The sequence below is a fragment of the Bufo gargarizans genome, chromosome 1 (genome assembly GCF_014858855.1).
Source record: "Bufo gargarizans isolate SCDJY-AF-19 chromosome 1, ASM1485885v1, whole genome shotgun sequence".
Classification (NCBI taxonomy): Eukaryota; Metazoa; Chordata; class Amphibia; order Anura; family Bufonidae; genus Bufo; species Bufo gargarizans.
In genome coordinates, this window is record NC_058080.1 from 467,961,004 (window position 1) to 467,983,555 (window position 22,552).

At 43.5% G+C, this 22,552-nt stretch overlaps 1 protein-coding gene across 1 annotated transcript in view; it reads left to right on the forward strand.

Moving 5' to 3' along the window:
* The first annotated feature begins 13,037 nt into the window (after positions 1 to 13,037).
* The window catches only part of DIRAS2 (DIRAS family GTPase 2), a 54,516-nt gene continuing 45,001 nt past the window's right edge, over positions 13,038 to 22,552 (forward strand). The window contains exon 1 of the mRNA XM_044273366.1: positions 13,038 to 13,192. The gene's annotated coding sequence lies outside the window, so the exon portion shown is untranslated. The remainder of the gene's footprint in view (positions 13,193 to 22,552) is intronic.

Sequence of the window (22,552 nt, forward strand, 5' to 3'; positions counted from 1 at the left end):
GTAGAAAAGCTTTGTCAGCATGCCACAACAACCATCACCACCAGCTGATATGGAATGCCTTAGCAGGAGGCAGCATTTCACCAATATGGTGGAGCAGTATGTGTACACAAGCCTACACGTACTGAATGACGGGTCTGCCCCCTTCAACTTCTGGGTCTCCAAATTGGGCACATGGCCTGAGCTTGCCCTTAATGCCTTGGAGGTGCTGGCCTGTCCTGCAGCCAGTGTATTATCTGAACTTGTGTTTAGCACGGCAGGGGGCGTTATCACAGACAAGCGCAGCCGCCTGTCCACAGCCAATGTGGACAAGCTCACGTGCATTAAAATGAACCAGGCATGTATCCCACAGGACTTGTCCATACCTTGTGCAGAATAGACATTTATACCGGCCTTACCCAGCCATTGTTATACTACAGCTACGGCATACATATTAGGACATCGTCAGACATCATCCACAACTCCATCCTCCGTCAGGCAAAACTCAATCAGCCCTCAGACATCAGACAAAACTCCGTCCTCCGTCAGGCAAAACTCCATCAGACATAAGACAAAACTCCGTCCTCCGTCACCCAAAACTCCATCAGACCTCAGACATCACACAAAACTCCGTCCTCCATCAGGCAAAACTCCATCAGACCTCAGACATCAGACAAAACTCTGTCCTCCATCAGGCAAAACTCCATCAGACCTCAGACATCAGACAAAACTCCGTCCACCGTCACCCAAAACTCCATCAGACCTCAGACATCAGACATCAGACAAAACTCCATCCTCCGTCACCCAAAACTCCATCAGACCTCAGACATCAGACAAAACTCCGTCCTCCGTCACCCAAAACTCCATCAGACCTCAGACATCAGACAAAACTCCGTCCTCCGTCAGGCAAAACTCCATCAGACCTCAGACATCAGCTAAAACTCTGTCCTCCCTCAGACATCAGCCAAAACTCCGTCCTCCCTAACTCAAAATACGCCCTACTACACACACTCTTCACCTGACGGAGCTGCTAGCTGCTGGATTAGCAAAGGACCTGTGATGACGTCATGACCATGTGACGAGTCACGTGTGTGGGAGGGGTCAGATGTGCACAGCAGCTGGTAGAGTGTACAGAACAGTAGCCATCAAATAGAGCTCTGTGCTAGAGATGTGTGTGTAACCTGCATGTAGCAGAGCTGTGTACTGTGTTACAGAGATGTATGTGTAACCTGCATGTAGCAGAGCTGTGTACTGTGTTACAGAGATGTATGTGTAACCTGCAGGTGGCAGAGCTGTGTACTGTGTTACAGAGATGTATGTGTAACCTGCAGGTAGCAGATCTGTATGTGTAACCTGCAGGTAGCAGAGCTGTGTACTGTGTAGCAGATCTGTATGTGTAACCTGCAGGTAGCAGAGCTGTGTACTGTGTTACAGAGATGTATGTGTAACCTGCAGGAAGCAGAGCTGTGTACTGTGTAGCAGTGCTGTATGTGTAACCTGCATGTAGCAGTGCTGTGTACTGTGTAGCAGAGCTGTATGTGTAACCTGCATGTAGCAGTGCTGTGTACTGTGTAGCAGAGCTGTATGTGTAACCTGCATGTAGCAGAGCTGTGTACTGTGTTACAGAGATGTATGTGTAACCTGCAGGTAGCAGAGCTGTGTACTGTGTAGCAGATCTGTATGTGTAACCTGCATGTAGCAGAGCTGTATGTGTAACCTGCATGTAGCAGAGCTGTGTACTGTGTAGCAGTGCTGTATGTGTAACCTGCATGTAGCAGAGCTGTGTACTGTGTAGCAGAGCTGTATGTGTAACCTGCATGTAGCAGAGCTGTGTACTGTGTAGCAGAGCTGTATGTGTAACCTGCATGTAGCAGTGCTGTGTACTGTGTAGCAGAGCTGTATTTGTAACCTGAATGTAGCAGAGCTGTGTACTGTGTAGCAGAGCTGTATGTGTAATCTGCATGTATCAGAGCTGTGTGCTGTGTAGCGGAGCTGTATGTGTAACCTGCATGTAGCAGGCTGTGTACTGTGTTACAGGGATGTATGTGCAACTTGCATGTAGCAGTGCTGTGTACTGTGTTACAGAGATGTGTGTGTAACCGCATGTAGCAGAGCTTTTTACTGTGTAACAGAGATGTGTGTGTAACCTGGGAACTATAAAAAAGTGTAAAATAAAACATAAAAATTCAGATCACCCCCCTTTTCCCAAAATGAAAATAAAAGAACAAAAAATACACATCATGGGTGTCGCAATGTGTAAAAACACCCATTGTATAAAAATATATTCCCCATACGGCAAACGGCAAAACAGAAGAAAAAAAAGAGTCCAAATGTCCGATTCGCCGTTTTTGGTTGCTTCATTTGCTACAAAAATGTAAATAAAAAGTGATCAAAAAGTCTTAAACACCCCAGAATGGTATCAGTGAAAAGTTCAGATTGCCCCGCAAAAAATGAGCCCCCATCCAGCTTTGTACACATAATTCCCAAAAAGTTATAGAGCTCAAAATATGACGACAAATAAAAAAATCGGATTCTGTAAATCTCCTGTCACTCCGAGTTACTCAGAATTGGTAGCCCTAATTAATAAATACATGCAACATGAATGCATATATGCCGCTTCACACAGATCACAAGTGTTAGGCCTCTTGCACATGAACGTTGTTGGTCCATTCCGTGCATTGGGGACAGCAATTTGCAGTCCCCAATTCACGGGCAACGTGCGTGCAGCGGCCGGGACAGATCCAGACCCATTCAACTTGAATAGGTCCGTGAATATGTTCTACTTTTTTGCTGTGCGGAGGCATGGCCAGAAACACCACGGAAGCACTCTGTAGTGCTTCTGTGGGGATCCGATCCGTGTTTCTGTTCCGTTCAAGTGAATGGGTCGACATCACGGATGCGGGATGCACACGGCTGGTGCCCTGTGTATTGCGGAACCGCAGTATGTGGTCTACAATACGACCACAGGCACACAGCGACCATGTGCAAGAGGCCTTACAAAGATGGGATTTATGGTGCACATCCTCTTGTGCTTCCCATATTCCACAGATTTATATCACACAGCTACTTACAGTTGTGCTGATAAGTTTACATACCCTTGCAGAATTTATGATTCCTTAAAGGGGTATTCTCATCTTCCCTTTGTCATACTTACCTTCCTTGAGCGTGACGTTCACTTCCTGTATTCTTCTCCCGGCCGGGCCGCGCTTGCGCAGAAGACTGAAGATTCTCTCCCGGCCGGGCCGCGCAATGTCCTGAACCTGTCCCTGTATAGTACAGAGTCGGCGTGCGCATTCGCGGCTCTGTACTATACTGGCCAGGAAGAAGTCATCATGGCGCATGCGCGGCTGCATGCGCGTTCAGGACATTGCGCGGCCCAGCCGGGAGAGAATTTTCCGTCTTCTGCGCAAGCGTGGCCCGGCTGGATTCGACAGGAGAGGTGGCTGTGACCAGGGGAGACCAAAGACAACATCAGGTAAGAGGGGACTTATTTTCTAAAAAAGGATGGGAATTAGGTAATAAAATGTATTTAGAAAAATTATCACTGTCAAATCATTAACAGATGTAACAGTGATCATTAAGATGAGAATACCCCTTTACCCATTGTGCAGAGAATATGATTGATACCACGGACACTTTTCTCTCGCTCATGGTTAGTGGTCGGCTGAAGCCATTTATGTCAAACAACGGTGTTTACTCTTTATAAATCATAATCACAACACAAACTCCCCAAATGACCCTGATCAGAAGCTTACACACCCCAGTTATTAATACCATGTATTGCCCCCTTTAACATCAATGACAGCTTGAAGTCTTTTGTGGTAGTTGTGGATGAGGCTCTTTATTTTCTCAGATGGTAAAACTGCCCATTCTTCCTGTTGAAAAAAAAAAAACAATTCCACCACAGTTTTACGTGATTTTTATTTACGACATTCGATGTGCGATAAAACTGACTGGTTACTTTTATTCTACAGGTCAGATCGAATCCGGCAATACCTTATATGTATAGTTTTTCTTGCGTTTTAATAGTGATAAAAAATTTAAAATATCCAGTTTTTATTTTTGTCGCCATATTTTGAGCCCCATAACTTTTTTGTAATTATGTGTACGGAGCTGGGTGGGGGCTCATTTTTTGCGGGGCAATCTAAACTTTTTACTGATACCATTCTGGGGTGTTTAAGACTTTTTGATCACTTTTTATTTACATTTTTGTAGCAAATGAAGCGACCAAAAACGGCGAATCGGACATTCGGACTCTTTTTTTTTTTTCTGTTTTGCTGTTTGCCGTATGGGGAATATATTTTTATACAATGGGAGTTTTTACACATTGCGAAACCCATGATGTGTCTTTTATTTTAATTTTGGGAAAAGGGGGGTGATCTGAATATTTATGGGGTTTTTTTACACTTTTTTTTATAGTTCCCAGGTTACACACACATCTCTGTAACACAGTACACAGCTCTGCTACCTGCAGGTTGCACATACATCCCTGTAACACAGTACACAGCTCTGCTACATGCAGGTTACACATACAGCTCTGCTACACAGTTCACAGCTCTGCTACATGCAGGTTACACATACAGCTCTGCTACACAGTTCACAGCTCTGCTACATGCAGGTTACACATACAGCTCTGCTACACAGTACACAGCTCTGCTACACAGTACACAGCTCTGCTACCTGCAGGTTACACGTACATCTCTGTAACACAGTACACAGCTCTGCTACCTGCAGGTTACACATACAGATCTGCTACCTGCAGGTTACACATACATCTCTGTAACACAGTACACAGCTCTGCTACATGCAGGTTACACATACATCTCTAGTACAGAGCTCTATTTGATGGCAACTGTTCTGTACACTCTACCAGCTGCTGTGCACGTCTGACCCCTCCCACACACGTGACTCGTCACATGGTCATGACGTCATCACAGGTCCTTTGCTAATCCAGCAGCTAGCAGCTCCGTCAGGTGAAGAGTGTGTGTAGTAGGGCGTATTTTGAGTTAGGGAGGACAGAGTTTTAGCTGATGTCTGAGGTCTGATGGAGTTTTGCCTGACGGAGGACGGAGTTTTGTCTGATGTCTGATGGAGTTTTGGGTGAGGGAGGACGGAGTTTTGTCTGATGTCTGAGGTCTGATGGAGTTTTGGGTGACGGAGGACGGAGTTTTGTCTGATGTCTGAGGTTTGATGGAGTTTTGCCTGATGGAGGACGGAGTTTTGTCTGATGTCTGAGGTCTGATGGAGTTTTGGGTGACAGAGGACGGAGTTTTGTCTGATGTCTGAGGGCTGATGGAGTTTTGTCTGACGGAGGACGGAGTTTTGTCTGATGTCTGATGGAGTTTTGCCTGACGGAGGACAGAGTTTTGTCTGATGTCTGAGGGAGGACGGCGTTTTGTCTGATGTCTGAGGTCTGATGGAGTTTTGGGTGACGGAGGACGGAGTTTTGTCTGATGTCTGAGGTCTGATGGAGTTTTGCCTGATGGAGGACGGAGTTTTGTCTGATGTCTGAGGTCTGATGGAGTTTTGGGTGACGGAGGACGGAGTTTTGTCTGATGTCTGAGGGCTGATGGAGTTTTGTCTGACGGAGGACGGAGTTTTGTCTGATGTCTGATGGAGTTTTGCCTGACGGAGGACAGAGTTTTGTCTGATGTCTGAGGGCTGATGGAGTTTTGCCTGACGGAGGATGGAGTTGTGGATGATGTCTGACGATGTCCTAATATGTATGCCGTATACAGCACAATTGCTCATTGTTGTATTTTTGATGTTTTGATCTCCCCTTCTTCTTACAACACTCAACAGACGTCTGGGGACCGAGGAGACCAGTTTCTCAAGTTTAGAAATAGGAATGCTCTCCCATTCTTGTCTAATACAGGCCTCTAACTGTTCAATCGTCTTGGGCCTTCTTTGTTGCACCTTCCTCTTTATGATGCACCAAATGTTCTCTATAGGTGAAAGATCTGGACTGCAGACTGGCCATTTCAGTACCCGGATCCTTCTCCTACGCAGCCATGATGTTGTGATTGATGCAGAATGTGGTCTGGCATTATCTTGTTGAAAAATGCAGGGTCTTCCCTGAAAGAGATGACGTCTGGATGGGAGCATATGTTGTTCTAGAACCTGAATATATTTTTCTGCATTGATGGTGCCTTTCCAGACATGCAAGCTGCCCATGCCACACGCACTCATGCAACCCCATACCATCAGAGATGCAGGCTTCTGAACTGAGCGTTGATAACAACTTGGGTTGTCCTTGTCCTCTTTGGTACGGATGACATGGCGTCCCAGATTTCCAAAAAGAACTTCGAATCGTGACAGAACAGTCTTCCATTTTGCCACACTCCATTTTAAATGATCCCTGGCCCAGTGAAAACGCCTGAGCTTGTGGATCTTGCTTAGAAATGGCTTCTTCTTTGCACTGTAGAGTTTCAGCTGGCAACGGCGGATGGCACGGTGGATTGTGTTCACTGACAATGGTTTCTGGAAGTATTCCTGAGCCCATTCTGTGATTTCCTTTACAGTAGCATTCCTGTTTGTGGTGCAGTGTCGTTTAAGGGCCCGGAGATCACGGGCATCCAGTATGGTTTTACGGCCTTGACCCTTACGCACAGAGATTGTTCCAGATTCTCTGAATCTTCGGATGATTTTATGCACAGTTGATGATGATAGATGCAAAGTCTTTGCAATTTTTCGCTGGGTAACACCTTTCTGATATTGCTCCACTATCTTTCTGCGCAACATTGTGGGAATTGGTGATCCTCTACCCATCTTGGCTTCTGAGAGACACTGCCACTCTGAGAAGCTCTTTTTATACCCAATCATGTTGCCAATTGACCTAATTAGTGTTAATTGGTCTTCCAGCTCTTCGTTATGCTCAAATTTACTTTTTCCAGCCTCTCATTGCTACTTGTCCCAACTTTTTGGGGATTTGTTGACACTGTGAAAATTTGAATCAACGTATTTTTCCTTTAAAATGATACATTTACTAGGATTAAACGTTTGATCTGTCACCTACGTTCTATTACAAATAAAATATTGACATTTGCCATCTCCACATCATTGCATTCAGTTTTTATTCACAATTTGTTAAGTGTCCCAACTTTTTTGGAATCCGGTTTGTACATCAAGATAGTTTTTTTTTTTTTATTTGTACGTATTTTATTTTTATTTTATGTCATTTCACTGATTTGTCTGTTACATTTTCTGGGGATATTCACCAATTTGTGGCTGTGAAATACCCCTGCTCTACCTAGTAGACAGGTTAATAAATTTCACAAATTTTTCTGGTACATTCTTGGGTGACATTTTACCATTTGTGCCGTGAATAAACTCCTGCTCTGCATAGGTGACAGGGACCGAAATTTTTAAAAATCATCTGTTCCATTGGTGGGTGACATTAACCCATTTCTGGCGATGAAAAACCCCTTGTAAGGGATCTCCTCTTATTCGGGGGTCATTCTCACAATGATCTTCATCGACCACAGGGTTAGGGGTCAAACATTGCTTTTATTTGGCACCTCAGCAAAACCAAAACAAACAATACAAATAAAACACCTGCCCGGCTGGGCTCTAACTTAGGCCTCATGCACACGACAGTATTTTTTCACGGTCCGCAAAAACTAGATCCGTAGGTCCGTGATCCGTGACCGTTTTTTCGTCCGTGGGTCTTCCTTGATTTTTGGAGGATCCACGGACATGAAAAAAAAGTTGTTTTGGTGTCCGCCTGGCCGTGCGGAGCCAAACGGATCCGTCCTGAATTACAATGCAAGTTAATGGGGACGGATCCGTTTGATGTTGACACAATATGGTGCCATTTCAAACGGATCCGTCCCCATTGACTTTCAATGTAAAGTCTGGAGTCCCTTTTATACCATCGGATCGGAGTTTTCTCCAATCCGATGGTATATTTTAACTTGAAGCGCCCCCATCACCATGGGAACGCCTCTATGTTAGAATATACTGTCGGATATGAGTTACATCGTGAAAACTCATTTCCGACAGTATATTCTAACACAGAGGCGTTCCCATGGTGATGGGGACGCTTCTAGTTAGAATATACTACAAACTGTGTACATGACTGCCCCCTGCTGCCTGGCAGCACCCAATCTCTTACAGGGGGCCGTGATCAGCACAATTAACTACTCAGGTGCCGCACCTGAAGGGGTTAATTGTACTATCATATCCCCCTGTAAGAGATCAGGGCAGCAGGGGGCAGACTCCCCCTCCCTCCCCAGTTTGAATATCATTGGTGGCCAGTGCGCCCCCCCCTCCCTCCCTCTATTGTAATAAATCGTTGGTGGCACAGTGTGCACCCCCCATCGGCCCCCCCCTCCCTCCCTCTATTGTAATAAATCGTTGGTGGCACAGTGTGCGCCCCCCATCGGCCCCCTCCCTCTATTGTAATAAATCGTTGGTGGAACAGTGTGCGCCCCCCATCGCCCCCCCTTCCTCCCTCTATTGTAATAAATTGTTGGTGGCACAGTGTGCGCCCCCCATCGGCCCCCCTCCCTCTATAGCAGTAACAACATTGGTGGCCAGTGTGCAGCCTCCCATCTCTCCCCCCCCCCCCGAACATTGGTGGCAGCGTAGTTCCGATCGGAGTCCCAGTTTAATCGCTGGGGCTCCGATCGGTAACCATGGCAACCAGGAAGCTACTGCAGCCCTGGTTGCCATGGTTACTTAGCAATAGTACAATAGTAGAAGATTCATACTTACCTGCTGGCTGCTGCGATGTCTGTGACCGGCCGGGAGCTCCTCCTACTGGTAAGTGACAGTTCATTTAGCAATGCGCCGCACAGACCTGTCACTTACCAGTAGGTGGAGCTCCCGGCCGGACACGAGAGGGAGGAGGGGGGGGCCCGATGGGGGGCGCACACTGTGCCACCAACGATTTATTACAATAGAGGGAGGAAGGGGGGGCCCTATGGAGGGGCACACACTGTGCCACCAACGATTTATTACAATAGAGGGAGGAAGGGGGGGCGATGGGGGCCGCACACTGGCCTCTAAGCTATTATTACAATTGAGGGAGGGAGGGGGGGCCGCACTGGCCACCAATGATATTCAAATTGGGGAGGGGGGGGTCTGCCCCCTGCTGCCTGGCAGCCCTGATCTCTTACAGGGGGATATGATAGTACTGGGTGCTGCCAGGCAGCAGGGGGCAGTCTTGTACACAGTTTGTAGTGTATTCTAACTAGAAGCGTCCCCATCACCATGGGAACGCCTCTGTGTTAGAATATACTGTCGGATATGAGTTTTCACGAAGTGAAAACTTAGATCTGAAAAAGCTTTTATGCAGACGGATCTTCGGATCCGTCTGTATGAAAGCAACCTACGGCCATGGATCACGGACACGGATGCCAATCTTGTGTGCATCCGTGTTCTTTCACAGACCCATTGACTTGAATGGGTCCGTGAACCGTTGTCCGTCCAAAAATAGGACAGGTCATATTTTTTTGACGGACAGGATACACGTATCACGGCCTCGGCTGCAAAACGGTGCATTTTCCGATTTTTCCACTGACTTATTGAAAGTCAATGGGTCCGCGAAAAAATATGGAAAACGGCACAACGGCCACGGATGCACACCGGTCGTGTGCATGAGGTCTAAACATGAGGACTCACTGAAAGCCCCGTTCACACACGGGAAGAACATGCGGCTTTTCCCAGCCTAACAATCCAGCACTTCCAGGCTGTAACAAAGTTCGGTACCTTTTGGGGGATTGTGGCCCAGAAGTCCTCCTGACTCTGGCCTAGCGACCGTCGATTACAAGACCTCACGGAGTCCCCCAAAGTTCAGGCTAACACGTAGCCCCGTGGCCCCTCAGCCAGCTCGGCTGAGCCCACTTGTACAGAGCCTTCCCAGGCCTCTGCTGCACACGGACTCTCCAGAGTGAGACACACCCAAGATCCAGTACCAGGATTAACTAGAATCCCTGGACATGAGCATGCCCTAAGTCCCGGACTGGAACCTGGGGAAACAACACCTCAATGTTTACATTGCCACACCCTACTCAGCATAAGTGACAGGGACTTAAATTTAAAAAATTGGGCTTTAATTGGCCCTTTTATTCGATCCTTCTTCTGCTTTAATAACTTGTCCCACATTTCCGCTCGATCACATTGCAGCCATTGACCTCCCTTGGGTGTGGTCTCTCTTTCTCACGCTTCCTCTCCGGCGTGGAACCCTGATTCGCCGCTAACAATGATCAACATGTTAGGCTCAGAAAAGAACATTGAAAGTCGATAGAGAAGATATCCAATTGGATCGTGGACGTCACGGGGACGTGCGATCAGGCAGAAGTTATCTAGAGTTAACAAAGCGGCAGCAGGGCCTCTCTTGTCTAACGTTTCCAAATCCAAAATACCCCAGTGACATTCCCTATAATTTCCCTATAATAATTTAATTATTATTCATTCCAATAACAGGACATCTTAAGAGTCCTATATTGTTATTTATCGTCACTACCTCCCCGAGTCGGGAGTGGACAATTGCCATGCGCCCCCTCCCTTCATTCGATCGTTCCGCTTTGATTACTTCTCCCACATTTCCGCTCGATCATATTTCATTTCATACATTGACCTCCCTTGGATGTGGTATCCCTTTCTCACGCTTTCTCTCCGGCGTGGAACCCTGATTCGCCGCTAACCGTTATCAACATGGTAGGCGCAGAAAAGAACATTGAAAGTTGATATAGCAGATATCCAATTGGATCCTGGACATCACAGGGACATGCGACATGGTGGAGCAGTATGTGTGCACACGCCTACATGTACAGACTGATGGGTCTGCCCCCTGCAACTTCTGGGGCTACAAATTGGGCATATGGCCTGAGCTTGCCCTTTACGCCTTGGAGGTGCTGGCCTGCCCTGCAGCCAGTGTATTGTCTGAACATTTGTTTAGTACGGCTGGAGGGGGTTATAACAGGTTATATTACCCAATATTTTAGGGTGTACCCCAATTTAAACAAAAAAAAATAAAAAATAAAACCAAAAAGCAGTGTAGGCTACTTCCTCCTCATCTTCCACAGCCGCTTCCACCTACACCGCCATACCCACCGCCTCCTCAACCTCCTACTCCATATGGACCTCGTCCTCCAAGATCAAGATTATTATTTTTTATTTTTACGTATTTTATGTTTTTGAAGTCATTTCCCTATCCACACTTGCCGTGCTCTTAACCACATTTTGCTGCCATTTGCAGCCCTCTAGCCCTTCCCATGACTTTTTTACAGCCATTTTAGTGCTCAAAAGTTCAGGTCCCCATTGACTTCAATGGGGTTTGGGTTCGGGGTCAAGTTCGGGTCCCAGGTGTCTGCTCAAGTCTACTGTCCACCTAAACTGACAGCCCAGACAAGGAGAGCACTATTTAGAGAAGCAGCCAAGATGCTAATGTTCACTCTGCTCAAGTGGGAGTCTGTTTACAGGACAACTAATAGTCGTGTACTCCACAAATCTGGCCTTTATGGAAGAGTGGCAAGAAGAAAACCATTTTTTAAAGCAAGCCATATCAAATCCCATTTACAGTTTGACACAAGCTATGTAGGGGACACAGCAAAGAAGGGTCTCTGTTCAGATAACTTTTAAGTCTAAATTGAAAACATTATGTGTAGAACATGGTGGTGGCATCATGATGCTATGGGGATGCTTTTCTTCCGTAGGGACAGGGAAGCCGGTCAGAGTTTGTGGGAAGATGGATAGAGATAAACACAGGGCAATTCTTGAAAAAAAACTGAAAGAGGCTGCAAAAAAATTCTGATTGAAAAGAAGGGTTTCACCTTCCATCAAGACAACGACCCTAAACATACAGCCAGAGCTACAATGGAATGGTTTAGATCAAAGCATATTCATGTGTTACAATGGCCCAGTCAAAGTCCAGACCTAAATCCCATTGAGAATCTATGGCAAGACTGGAAAATTGCTAATTGTAAGCCTCTAGATTAGCAAAGGTGGTAGAAACATACCTCAAAAGACTTGCAGCTATAAATGCAGCAAAAGGTGGTCCTAAAAAGTATCATATTGACAGGGGGGGGGGGGGAGGCTGAATACAAATTTTAACCCAAACCCTAACCCACATTTTCAAGATCTTTATTTATTATTAACATTATTTGGAAGTGACAACATATCATTTTCATTTCACTTCAGGCATACGTGCTACTTTGTGTTGGTCTATCACATAAAATCCCAATAAAATATATTTAGGTTTGTGGGTGTAATGTGAAATAATGTGAAAAAGTTCAAGGGGAATGAATACTTTTTCAAGGCACTGTATTGAATGTTTGTGGGCACCTCAAGTCATTGGGATCTACCAAAGAGTATCTAATGTGTATGATCAACTTAACAGTTACTGGGAAGAAGGTTCCCACCAGGGGCCTTAACCAACCTTGATCTCTCCCTCTGGAGGACTCCTAAATGAATTAAAAAGGAAAATCTTTTTTTTTTTTTTCTGGAGATCCTCTAAACTGATTTTCACTATAAAATGCTGAAAAAACTGCAACATTTATAAATCTGCTGCAAAACAGAGACAAGCTAGCCTACTTCTGTGTAGACAATGGCTGTTGGTTATTAGATGCATAGACATACATGATGCATATACTAAGTATCATATATTATGATGTTTTAGCACCCTTTGTCTTTGCTGGGTTGATATATCCCGAATTGCAATGTGTTGTTAAGTGTAGTAACTAACTTCTATTTTTTTGTTTTTGTTTCTGTTATAATAGTTATGACTCTTCTAAATGATGTACTACCCATTCCATTACATCCATTATGCACTCAGCAAATTTCTTAATAACAGTCATATTTGTACAAACCTGGAAACTAGAAATATGCAGTGTATAAGAAAAAAAGGAGTGTTCACATGAACATTCAGTAGGTGGCACTTAAAAGGCTTCTTTGAATTTGCAGTCGCCATTAGACAAACAGGAGTAGGAGCAGAGGCTGGAGCCAGTCCATCCCTGAGCACAAGGCACTGTAGCCAAGGTACTGAGGAAAAAGAAACAGCCCAGGCCAAAGCAGAAAGAGACAAAGGGGGAGGGAGACTCAGCCAGGGAGTACATCAAGGAGCAGGCAGCAAATCCAAGCAGCAGAAGGCAACAATCACAGTGCAGCAGACTGAGCACTTCCAGAAAGGACAGCTCCTTCTTTCCTACCAGGTCTCTTTGTAGTATGACAGCAAAACTCTGAAGATCTTTCTTGTGGATTTCTTCATTATCAGGTATTTATCTTGCTATTTACCTATAGAAAATGTCTAAGGATTCTACCAGGCTGCTGCTGCTACGTTGTGCATTGCTGGGTGCTAGAATCCAGGTCAGCAGCATCTACTTCACCTGAGCAATTCACTGTTGTGAGTCTGCACAGTCTATCTAGAGTATAATATGAGAATAGCTGATTGCATGGCTCATATTTACCTTCTTAAGGTCCAGACTAGATCATTTGTCTTTCTCCTGATTATACCCAGACATTGTTCCCCTGACGCCCCTACATAGGATGAGATAATGTAGATTGTCCAGTGCTTTGGAACTCTGACTCTGCTGATACTATGCATGTGCTCAGCAGGGCAGCAACATTAAAAGGCAAATCCATCTTGGTTGTGTGGAGGATATTTTCGGTTAATGTCCTGTAATCCTGATTTAGAATCAATACTTTGCGCAAGGGAAGCAATTAGACATCTCTGTTCTGTTTTCTCAACTTTAAAGCATAGCTGCTGTGGGATGTTCAGGGGAGGAAATCTGGCCTTTGATGATGAGACTCCTGTTAAACATTACCATTGATTTTCTTACCCCCAATGTATCAGAAAAGAGATACTGGGATACCACAGCCTTTAAATCAGCTTAGCTTCCTCAATCTCAGCAAAAGGCGGCGAATGGAGAAAACACAGATTAAATGTAGGCTTTAGCAGGGGCAGCCTACGATTTATATAACACATGACACATCGTTTCATGTTTTATTACATATTTTAATTGTTTTTTTTATTCTACTAAAGCAGCAGCAAATATAAAAATATTATTAGATAAAACTGTCAAGACATTGTAACACATTATTTATCTATTTCTGAACATAATCATTGTTATTAAATTATAACTTTCTATCAGTTAAATGCTCCCTTATTAGATAACAAGGTGCAAAAATGATTCTTACATACAGAATACCACAATGTAAAATATCAATAAAGAAAGAATGGGGTGAGTATTCTCTACAGAGCTATTGAAAAGCTGTGTCTACAAATGTAGAAAAGTTGAGTTTGTTACATGGCATGTTGAGGTAACCAAATGCGGTAATTAAGGTTTTGCATAGGACTTCAGGAAACCCACACCATTGAAAGTAGATCTGTAGAATGATCCTCTATCCTCTGGCACCTTTTTTTTTAAAACTAGTGATTTGTAGTACATTCCCTTTTGGCGTTGCTTTGGCTGCCATCTATATTTAGATAATCAGATCATTTTAGATGCGTATATACTATAATGGACTGCTAGCATCAGATTATACAACACAAGGTTAGGAGTATGTTAGTAATGAAATAATTGTACAATATGAAGAAGGAAAAGCTAGATATCTGATTATCTGCTGTGCATAGTGTAGAAAGCAAATATGTATTTAAAAAATGAATACATTGTATGTATATTGCTTAGCCTAAAATATATTCCATGTCCGATTAGTTAGAGTGCAGCTTATTTTGCATAAAAGAAAAAAGTATAAAAAATATATATGGAACAGTTCTGAGGTTCCCTATTATTACATTGCCATAGGTCTGATTAGTTTGGGTACATCTTATTTTGCATAAAAGAAAAAAGTATAATAAATATATGGAACAGTTCTGAGGTTCCCTACTATTACATTGCCATAGGTATTGCTACCCATATTTCCATACTCTAACACAAGTTATGGAGTGTAATACTGCTTTTCAAGGTTTCCCAAAAACTGTATGAGAGCTCCTATGGACGCTGTATTGGCTGGTATTAATGCTTGTCACCTAGCATCTGCAGGACCAAGATAAGTCACAATCATCAAAATAGACGTTACGCAAGAGGACAACCCAGTGACTTAAAGTGAACCTGTTACCATGAAAATCTGCAAGCAGCATGATATAGAGAAGGAACTGAGCAGATTGATATCTCTTTTTATGGGGAAAAGATTGAGAGACTTCCTGTATGACTATGCATAGCGAGATAGCTGTCAATCACTGATAGGGTTGCCCACATGACTTCTAAGCATAGACAGGGAGATAGAGAGCACAGATTTAACCCCTTTAGAACTGTCGCCTTACATGAATGGCGCGGCCAGTAGGGATTTACAGACCAGCAAGATACATGTGCATCCCAATTAGTGTTGAGCTAATCAAAGTATCCGAAGTGGACTTCAATCAGAATTTCAGGAAAAATTTGATTTGCCGCAAAGCTGAATTCATCACGCTCTGTGGTAACGAATCAATTTTACCTGAAATGGCGGTAAAAATAAAAAAATACAGACTCAACTCATCCATTTGCGCGCAAAGAGTCATCTTGAGTGAAGATATTATGTGAAATCTCGCGCGTGGTGACATATGACGTCATCACGTCACCGCACAAGATTTTGCACGGTGTCTTCAATCAAGATGGCTGCAGTGGCCTCTACACGATCAAATGGATAAGGTATTTTTTTATTCTTTTTTTTAGTGGATTAACCCTGAAAGACCTTAATGTTAATCTCAGATGCTGGGATCAGCGATGAACATGGCATCTGAGGGGTTCAATGACGGGGGCAGCACCATTGATGTTCCCCATCATTGCTCCTGCTACATGCAAAGTAATTTGTCACAAAGTGAATTTCTTTGTGAAATTGTGCAAATCAGCTGAATCAAATTTTTCATAACTTTTCTCATATCTAATCCCAGTCACCTCGTCTAATGACACGGTGACTGGGCTAAGATGGCAGCTGTCCCCGACAGCCAGCCATCTTAGATAAGGGTCCATGGAGGTTGTAACTCCCCTCTGCAGCCCCAATCGTAGTGTTGACCAACTAATCACAGCTTCCTTACTGTTAAAGCCAATGAGGAAGCTGAAGGTGGGCTCCAATGGGAGGGTGAGTAGTACTGAAAAAGGACCCCCCCTTCATTTTAGTTGGATGCCAAGCCACCCATGAACACTTTTTGTCACAGTTTTTATTTTTTTACAGCCCTGCTGCAGTTTTCCTGTTTACAAGCTGTGACCGCCAAGAGCTGATCAGTCTGTACGTCACTGATCAGCACCTGAGCTCAGTTTTTGGCGCATGTATTTGGTTTTCTCATCTTTGCTCATGTTTTGGCATGGCGTGTTTGTTAAAAAAAAAGAAATAAAGGTTAGGGTTTTATATATATATATATATATATATATATATATACATTTTTAGCTAGATTTTTTTTTTTTTTGATTTTACTGTAGTACATTTTATACTATAAACATCTGCTTGCGTGTGCCTTGCACCCACTAAGCACCGATCAGTACCATCCATTACTGTATCTGCATGCAGTTTTCTGTGCAGGAAGCTCATGAAGGAAGTCATGTGTCATGAGCTGGCTTGGTGGATATATAAGATGTGCGACAGGCTGTCTGCACACATGTCCCTTGTTGCTGTCATGGGTAAATGGGGCGAATTATCAGAGTTCCAAAAATGGATGGTATTTGCTTTTGGGCCAAGGGTGGCAGTGTTTCTGGAACTGGGCAGTTTGTGAACGGTTCATGTGCTGCTGTGGTGAAAGTGTATTGTTGAGTGGACAAATGGCAACATTGTGAATAAGTGACGTGGAAACTGCAGAGCACCGCATGCTATTGATATGAAAAGTGAACGTCAGCTACAAAGGTGAGCAAGCGCGGACCAAAACGCTACAATAGAGCAGGACACTGCCAAAATGAACCAGCGGCCACCAGATGTGTGTGTAAAACAACAGTTCAGCGATTCCTACTGTGTATGGGGCTCTAAAGCAGACAGATGGTAATTGCACCTCTGCTACCAATGTTGCATCAGCACCAAAAGCCTCCACACACATAAGATATAAGGGAAATATCTGAGCCGCATCCGGTTTGGGCTAAAAATCACTGATGGAAATCACTGACCAAAACAATAACTGTGATTTCTTTTTTATTTTACACACAAAGAAAAAAACAAGGGAAAACTGAGCAAAGATGCAATCTCTCTATTTGCTTGCATGTGCCCTGGAACCAATGAGTGTGATCAGTAATGTATATTTTAACGTTTTATTGATTGTACTGTATCTGTGCACAGTTTTCAGAACAGGCTTTTTTTTTTACTTTACGAAATACTCCTTTTTTTTTTTTCTCCCTTTTGTTGTTACAAATTTATTACAGCCCCCACAAGTATAACATTGAAAAATTGCTTGAGGGGTGTAGATTCCCAAATAGAGTCTCTTTTTGGTGGATTCCGCTGTAAGGGTACCTCAGGGTACATCTTTAAATGCCACATGTTGCCCGAATACCATTTCGGCAAAATCTACCCTTCAAAAGCCATATGGCGCTCCTCCCCTTCTGAATCCTGCTATGTGTCCATACAGCAGTTTATGACCACATATGGGGTGTTTCTGTAGACTGCAGAATCAGAGTAATAAATATTGAGGTTTGTTTTGCTGTTAACCCTTGCTGGCTCCTTCGGTCAACTGTTTCTTCAGTCCATTGCTCTTTTTGCTGCTTTTTGGTCCCTGCATGTAAACTTCTGGCATTGCCAGAGGTTGACAGGGGTCTCATGCGTCACTGCAGCCATCCTATATGTATACTGCACAGACCATTCAACTTCTGTTTCATAGATAGTTAACTAGATCACCATTAACACCAACTACTGTGATGCAGTAAAGGTTGACTGAGTGCAGATTAGCAGTAACCTATAAATTCTAATCTGTAATTCAATTTCATTCACTCTGTACAATTATGTACAGTAATTACTGCACACCATGTAGGCATTCAGTTGCTGTACCATGTAAAAAATGAACTCATTGGTTATGGTTCCAACTTGCTATGAAATTTGTCTTGGTGGGGGCATGCCAGAGAAAAAGAAATGACAATGGATAGACAGGGGCTGATGTGAGTGAATACATTCCCTGTACAGCAATGCTGAATATATATATATATATATATATATTAGATTATCATATCTTCCAGTCTAATTTTCGCTATATTAATTGCAAAAGTTGATGTTTGGTGAAGATAATTACTGACTGCAATGCTAAGATTTAATTCTGCAAATGATAAAAATCACTGATTTGCAATATTATTGCTACTTCTGACTTTATTTTACATAAGGGAGGAGTTATCAGTGATTGATTGCTTTTCCTGTATAAGTGTGGTGGCCCCTGTGTACAACAGAACTCACAGCAGAGATTTGAATGCATAAGTTACAAGTTTTGCTGAATCTTTTCCCTCAAAACTATATATCAATCAGCTGGGCTACTCCTGCTCTATAACAAGGTGCCTACAGATTGCACTGCATTTCATTGTGACAAATTCAGTTTAAGTGCCGGTGGTTCACCTTTACACATCTTATTGGAAATGGTTCAGAAGCCGAGATCCCCACATAGCTAGAATGGTGGGTTCTTTAGTCTGAGTCAAATGGTATAGTTTCATATATTAAACTATACTTCATATAGTTTCATGTTATATGACACTATTAAATTATTTATTCCACATTTCAGGTTCAGATCATCAGATCGATTTGTCTGTATTTGGCCCAAATTTCTAGGTTACACATAAATGGGGTCTTCCCATGTAACAGAGTCGGGGCATTTCCACAGGTTCCACAAGTTGAGTCAACCATTGATCTAGGAGAACATTGAATGGACTACACGTACATTAAAGGGGTTGGTTCATCTCATACATTGATGGGATGAGATTGTTAGGATATGCCATCAACATTGGATAGGTGCGGGTCCTATCTCTGGGACCTGCCCCTATCTCCAGAACGGAGGCTCCAAAGTGAAGGAGAATGTGCAAGGTGTGCTCTCCATTAATAGTTATGGGTGAATGCAGAGCAAACGCACAAGCGCGACCACCGCTTCATTCACTGCTATGGGACAGCTGCTGCTTGGCTATTTTTGGAACTCCCATAGTGGTGAATGAAGAGTGGCCTTATGCGCGGCTATTCCACATTCCCTTTGGGGGACTCGTAATGGATATTGGAGGCCCCCCACCCCCTCTTTGATGAATATTTGAATGTATAGTTTTTAATTTGAAATGACAAAGTACTCAAGAAAAAGCAGGAGGCAGTCCATAGTTAAACTCAAAAGACATTGAACAAAAACAGCATAAATACAGTATAAATGTCTCTGATAAGCAGCTGGCTTAATAGGAAAACTCACTGACTTGCTCTATATGCTGTAGTTCTGAGATCCCTGGTAAAGCGATTGGTAGGTAGTGAAGTCGTTATTTACTGAATCTTCAGATCATCAGAATCCCCCAGCTCAGTGGTGTTTCTATAGATTAATAGGCAGCATATGTTTGTCACTATATCACTTGAGATTAGGTTGATGTTCCATAGTTAAAAGAGGAAATGTCTGTTAATAAGAAGTCAGAAATTAGTCCGTAGACAAGCTAACACGATTGCATGGCTATAAACGGAGAATAGCAAATTCCATTTCCACATGGTAAAAACTGGTTTGTGTTATGTACAGGTAAAGTATGCTATGGGCAATCTGTTTCTGCCATACTTAGGCTACGTTCACACCTCACTTGAAGCATTCGTTTTTTACTGATCTTTTTACACTGCTGGGTCTTGCAGCTCTTCTCCCATTCACTTCAATGGGAGCAGCACCACAGTAACCCGTCATGTAGCTACTGCAGAACAGTTGATCGGTGGAGTCTGACTACCACCTATCTGATATTGATGACCTATCCTAAGAGGAGGCAAAGAATATAAACCCCTTTAGGAGCTTTTACTGTGTTATATTTCGACTGCACCTAACGTGTCTGCTGATTTGGCTCTTCCTACAGATGCAAGTGCTGCAGTGTTGAATAGTATGGCATTTCATTCCAAACTTTGGCAGTTGGCATACTCTTTGTAAATCAATAATGAAGTCAAACCGAGAAAACATAAAAGCAAGAGGTATCTTTAAAGGGATTGTCTCACTTCAGCAAATGGCATTTGTCATGTAGAGAAAGTTCATTCAAGCCACTTACTAATGTATTGTGATTATCCATATTGCTCCCTTTGCTGGCTGGATTCATTTTTCCATCACACTATACACTGCTCTTTTCCATGGGTACGACCACCCTGCAATCCAGCATCGGTGGTCGTGCTTGCACACTATAGGAAAAAGCACCAGCCAATGTGCACTCCTATGTTCCCAGCCACCAAAGAGGCTGGCGCCTTTTCTTATAGTGTACAAGCACGACCACTGCTGCTGGATTGAAGGGTGGTCATAACCATGGAAACGAGCAGTGTATAATGTGATGGAAAAATTAGTCTAACCAGCAAAGGAAGCAATATGGACAATCACAATACATTAGTAAGTGCCTTGTATTAACTTTCTCTACATGATAAATGCCATCTGCTGAAGTGACACAACCCCTTTAAATATTCCATGTCCATTCTCAGTTTGAACTCGGTTGCAGAGGTGTACAAAGTAGTAATATCCTGTATAACATTTTAGCGGCCCACATTCATTATTGCAGGTACACTTGGTTTCTGCAGAAATTGCATAGTTAAAAAGTTGCATCTAAGAATGTGCCGATAGCTGTGAAATGATTAGCAAAATCTGTGAGAGAAGCGGGCATGGTTCAGTAGTAAGGGCACAGCCACGTGGTCAGGTTTCCTGATGCAGTTTTGGAAGCCAAAACCAGAAATGAATTCAAAATTAAGGAGAAGACGTCATATCTGTCCTTTATACTTTCTCCTCTTTTTTGAATCCACTCCTGATTTTGCCTTCCAAAACTGTATCAGAACCCTGATCATATGGCTGCACCCTAAATGTCTTTTAAGCCTCATTTATCCAGGGCAAAAGTTAAAAAAGGTGCAAGTTAGTGGTGCAAATGTACGGAGAAAAAGACATTTCAACAAGCAGATTTTAAGAAGTATAGAGCAGTTATTAAATTAGATGTGATTCTCGCCTCCTACCCTCTCCACGTTCATTGGCATAATATACACTATTATTAATAAATATGGGCCAGGGTCTTTATATTTTTTTTCTTTACCTACAGAATATTTCATTCTTAGCAATGACAGTTTGACCTGGATGGATATATATTTTTCTTCCTACATCAGGGGCTAAAGGCTTATGGGCCCTGGTGCAAGAGTTAGGCTTGGGCCCCCCTTCCCTCAGTGCTTTGTGTGTCTTCTTATACACCACAAGGGTCTTTGGACCCCCTCAGGATCCTGGGCCTGGTAGCGATTGCTATCTCTGCACCCCCTATAGCTACGCCCCTGTCCTACATAGCTATGCAGTACTGTACCGTACATAATGCAGAAGGAGCCCTGCGTTAACCCTTTCTTTAATTGCCATGGTATAGGCTACTGAATCTGAAAGTATGATTGAAGTGACCCTGTCACTTGTCCTATGCTGCCCGTTCTGAAGGCCTCGTAAGACAGAGCTGCAGGTTTGCTGCAGTATTTTATTTTAGAAATCAGAGGTAATTCAGGCGGAGAGTCTGTCTTGTCCAGGTCCACAAAGTGATTGCCACCAATCCCTGTAGAAGTGTCAGTCTGTATGAGCCAGAACCCCACACTCACTCAGGCCAGGTTTATGTTAAAATACAGCAGGAATATCTATGAAATAATCTGTCATTAAGGTTAGCAGTCCTCTTAGATAAGGCAGCATAGGAGAAATGACCAGCCCATATCAACCACCAATTTAAGGGACACTTCCATCAAAATACGTATTAACATTCTATATCTATATTTTTTTCCATAAAAGGTTAGTGAAAGATTTTAGATAAAAATTTTGAAGTCGTTCCATGTATTCTACTTTAATGCACTTTTAGCACACCGAATAGTCTCCCTAAGGCTACTTTCACACTTGCGTTCAGAGCGGCTCCGTCTGGGGTCTGCCCAGATGGATCCGCTCATATAATGCAGACGATGGGATCCGTTTAGAACGGATCCGTCTGCATTATATAGTAGAAAAAGTGAAAGTAGCTTCAGACGGATCCGTCCAGACTTTACATTGAAAGTCAATGGGGGACGGATCCGTTTGAAAATTGAGCCATAGTGTGTCATATTCAAACGGATCCGTCCCCATTGACTTACATTGTAAGTCTTGACGGATCCGTTTGCCTCCGCACGGCCAGGCGGACACCCGACCGCTGCAAGCAGCGTTCAGGTGTCCGCCTGCTGAGCAGAGCGGAGGCCAAACGCTGCCAGACTGATGCATTCTGAGCGGATCCGCGTCCACTCAGAATGCATTAGGGCTGGACGGATCCGTTCGGGGCCGCTTGTGAGAGCCTTCAAACGGAACTCACAAGCGGAGCCCCGAACGCTAATGTGAAAGTAGCCTTAATGGTCAGGCAATCAATGCAGCCAGAGAGAGCCCCCTGTAGTGACTCAATTAGAGCACCACACACTTCACTGATAAGTGCAAAGGTCTTCTGTGGACATCTTTATCTATTTTTTTTTAAATATCACT